The 4284-nt window shown below is 39.3% G+C and overlaps 1 long non-coding RNA gene across 1 annotated transcript; it reads left to right on the forward strand.

Moving 5' to 3' along the window:
• The first annotated feature begins 726 nt into the window (after window positions 1-726).
• LOC140003495 (uncharacterized) lies at window positions 727-4018 on the forward strand. The gene is made up of 3 exons (XR_011812283.1): window positions 727-961; window positions 1589-1725; window positions 3929-4018. It is a non-coding gene; the product is annotated as an uncharacterized lncRNA (long non-coding RNA).
• Window positions 4019-4284: the final 266 nt, after the last annotated feature.

Consider the following 4284-nt stretch of genomic DNA (forward strand, 5'->3'; position numbering starts at 1 on the left):
AACCTGAGGATAAACCGTAGGTGGGTTGTGTTCTATTAACATTGAAATAAATTTTCAATTCTCCTGAAGTTTGTAGTATGGAGCTGTATCATACTGCAGATATTCAGGTGGTGTGCTAATTGTTTGGATTAAAATATGTGATGTTCTTTAGGTTTTTAGAATAAGGTGAAACTGGGAAAACTCTCTAAAAGGCAATACTATAGATGTACAGGAAAGGAGAATACTTTCTGACAGGGGAGAAAAATTCATAGAAATAGACAATAATGGAGCAAGACACAAAACAATTTAACAACCGTGCAGCTATGGGACGCTGCAGACAAGTGATGTGGGGCAGTGAGGGTGGACACGGCCAAAAGATGATTGTAGGGTGAGGGAGGGTCTGGACTTTGTTTAACCACATTTTACTTCTAGAAATTCAGCCGTACTTACCAATTCCTTTCTCTGAGCTGTAAGGAGCACAAATGCTACCTGATGAGGAACAGTTAAACCCCTCCTGCAGTTGGTGTTCCACCCAGAGTTGTACACTCAATTTTCCCTTCTCCAAAATCCACAAGGTTACTCAATATTTAAAACCATGTGTGTATATAATGACTAGCAGTTGCTTCTCTGCTTTTTGGGGGGAATTAAAAATCCCAGTACCAGACTCCTGCTCAGATCTGAGACCTGTGTGGCCTCTTATGCTCCCTCACCTTACCTTTCTGCACGTCACTTTTCCTAGATTCATGATCTAGTGCTAGATCGAGTATTTACATAAACATGCCTTAGGCATGGTCCCTGACTAAAGGGCCACATAAACCAACAAGACACTGGAAAGGAAGTGTAGACAATGATTGCTGTGTTTGTGTGTCTTTTATGCTCCCTTAGTCAGCAGCTGGTATGAAGGAAGGTGGCTCTTTCCTGAGGGAAATACTGAGGGCAAGCTGGGGCCTACACACAGCCTGGAGCGGGGCAAGTGCAAAATGTATGTGTGTGTGTGGGGGGGGGGGGGGGGGGGGGGGTGAACAGAGCACATGTAAGACGAGCTTTCCCTGGGCATTTGGAAATATTTTCTGCTAACTGAGGAAATCCCTGAGTTACCAGTGTATCGACAGACTGAGCTGCGGGGGCACAGAGTAAAGCTGTAAATAGCTGCACTTCCTGAGTTTTCTCTCTGGATGCTCTAGTATATGCTGCCATTGAGCCAGACTTTGTGGAGTTGTAAAGCCTCTTTGTGGGTATGTGTGGAGGGGGGTTGCAGTGTGAAGTGTGGGTGGCCTCCTGTCAGTGGTGGGCCTCCAGGTCCTGTCACAGGCCCCATTACCCAGAGGCACAGGCAGATGCTGCTAGCTTTTTCAACTTCTCCTTCCGATGTCCTGAGTTTGTTTAAATTAGGACTGTCTGTCACCTGGCCTGGTTCAAATCATAGTTTAGTTCAAAGAATTAACAATTACAGAAAGATGATGAACCATGAGAAATTGTTACCCTTCGAAATATTAAGACCATTGTCTGCATTAGTGTTTTATCTGCAGGTGAGGTGATTTTTCTGCCCTTCTGTTAACTTTGGATGGCTTCTGAAGTCCTAGGTTACTAAATAAACTTCTGTTTTCAGTTCTTTTCATGCTGTTGAAGTAGTACTGGAGTGGAAGCAGGGCTCCTCTCTAATACAGATAGGTTCCTGCCCAGTATCAGCTTCAGTGTTGATGCCTCTGACGTGATCTAGCTGAAACCCTGGCCTAGTGCTTACAGGTAAGCCTGCTGTCACCAAAGAGTGGTTCTTGTCTGCTAGAATAGATTTTATTTTTATTACCGTTAAGACTAATTTGTGGAGGTCTTGTTTCTTCCTGAAACATGAATGTAGTTACTTGCAGAGGTGAAAGTGAGGCAGTACAGCCATCATGTTTTACAACCCCTGATGGCAACAGGGAGGCCTCTCATGTTGGCACGAGGTACTGGTATGTGTTGTTGATGCTTCATGCCTCTGAGTCTGTGGAAAGCAATGGACAGCAATGAAAGAGGTGTTAAACACATCTAAATGTTAAACTTTCAAGAACTTAATGTTATCAGGTCATGGTTTTAAAACTCTCTCGCACTCATCCTCTGATTTAGCTCAACTGACCTTTGTATTCTTGTAAAAGCAGCCATTTTGGTCAAACAAGAGGCCTGTTCTGCAATCCTGACTACGTTCTGGTTAAAAAATGAGTAGAAAACTTACTGAGTTGCTGTGCAGTTGTGTTTACACTGAGCAACTTTTTCTTAATACAGTTAATCTTGCTCCATAAGGCATTCTCTCAGCTGTCTGTAATGCAGCTGAAAACTCCTTTCTGTGAACTGTACTCATGTTTTCTTCTTTAAAGGTCCACCCTTACAGGAAAACTAGAATTAAATACTACAGTAAAATCTTAAAGGTCTCTTCACTGAATGAAAATGTGCTAGCATATTGAACAAATGACAGGAATGAATACAGGTTACCACAGATTTTGTCTTGTTAAAAAATACTGGCATAAAAGCACCAAATAAGGTCTGGTTTAAATCAGATTTTTTAACTGTAGTTTCACAGTGATTAACATCTAGAAATAAATTCCTTTGAAGACTGTTTCTCTGAAAATGCACAATAGCATGTTTAGTAAAAAGTACTGCAGGTGTATTTTTGGTTTTGAAAACATATTAGCCGTCTAGTGTAAATACATAAAACTGAAATTCTTGATTTTTTTTTCCAAATGATTACTTTCTGATTAAACAGTGGTAACATGTTATTTAATAATGAGCTTTAAAAATTATAACTAGAGCAGTGGCTGTTTTAAATCCAGTTATGGTATCTACTTTAAATAAATCTCTTAGCCCATCCTACTTATTACTTGTCAAAAGATAAGGATCAGACAATTCACTAGTAGAATAAATTGCTTGTTAGTGCCTAGATGCCTTTGAAGAAGATGAAATATAAAATAACATGAAAAAGTGAGGCTATTCTCTGCTTTTCTCTTCCTCCCTTTGACCTCGAGAGGTAACAGACATTTGCACTAACATTTGTAAGACTCTTATTCTGCATAGCCAAACTGAAGCTGAATTAGCACTTGTTTCAGTGGGTCTAGCAATTGGGCATTGACCCATTGGGCTAGGAGTTGAGCAACAGCTTTGTGCTCTTCACAAAAATGGTGGCAGCAAAGAATTGGGGTAGAGGTAGGAAATAATGGGAAGGGATGTGGTAAACATGTGTTTGTAAATGACTTGTAGCGTACATTTCTTAAGGAAACTATGTTTGCTGCACCAGGTGGTTTTTGTCCTGGTAACTTCATTCCTGAGACGTTGAAGCTAGGGAGGAAAAAAGATTTCACTGTAATAACTGTATTTGAGAATCCTACTGCACAAATAGGGAGTTGTGGAAGTTTATCATCACAAATTCTGTCCCTCTTCTGGAGTTCATCTGAAACCATAGTCTAAAAACAAGTCAATGGAAATAAGCAGAGGAGAAAATTTGCTGTCGTACCTGTATAAGTGAGGTCCCTAATATCAACCAAAAGTCGTTAGCTGTGCAGATCACAGAAATCACTACAGATCCATTATTATAGTTTTAGCATGACAGAAGTATACTGACATCCTAAATGCAGCATCAAATACTTACTGCCATTGCTACTAGGCAACGAAATACTATCCCCCTGTGAAGGCAGTTAGAAGCTGTTGTAATTGGCATCTTTAACCTCAAAGTATCAGGGTATAAAATGAAACACAGGTCTACAAAATGATAAGCTTTCTAATATTTCCTAATGCTTGTGTAGTTGTGCTACAGAAAATTGATTGAATGTTGATACCACCTAGTAATGTCAAAGCACACTTGAATATACCCAAGAATATACAAAGAGTGTATCTGAAAAAAAAAAAAAAAAAAAAGACTAAGGAAGAGAACAGTCATTTGGAGGCAGTCCTATTTATTTATCTTCCCTGTGTCTTCTAGCATAAAGGAACATGAGTGAACTGTTATCTGGAGTGCATACAGAAAGCTGTGAGTCTGCTTTGAAAGTACTGCTCACTCAGACGGTAAATACTGTTTTAAATTTTGCTTAAGAGTATTTAAGTAATGTTATGAGTTTTAGATTCACCAAGGCTTTTATGTACATATGTTAATGTTAATATAATATCCTTTACAGTATAAATGCTTTAATCTAGATCTCGCAAAGAAAAAAAAGAAAAAAAAAAAAAAAAGAAAACCAACCCTGAGGCTAATATTTCGGTAAAGTATGTTTGTTTTCTGTGTGGCCCTGTTTGCTTTTTAATTGACCCATTAATTACCTTCACCTCATGGAGTTTATG

The sequence above is a fragment of the Anas platyrhynchos genome, chromosome 12 (assembly GCF_047663525.1).
Source record: "Anas platyrhynchos isolate ZD024472 breed Pekin duck chromosome 12, IASCAAS_PekinDuck_T2T, whole genome shotgun sequence".
In the NCBI taxonomy this organism is placed as follows: Eukaryota; Metazoa; Chordata; class Aves; order Anseriformes; family Anatidae; genus Anas; species Anas platyrhynchos.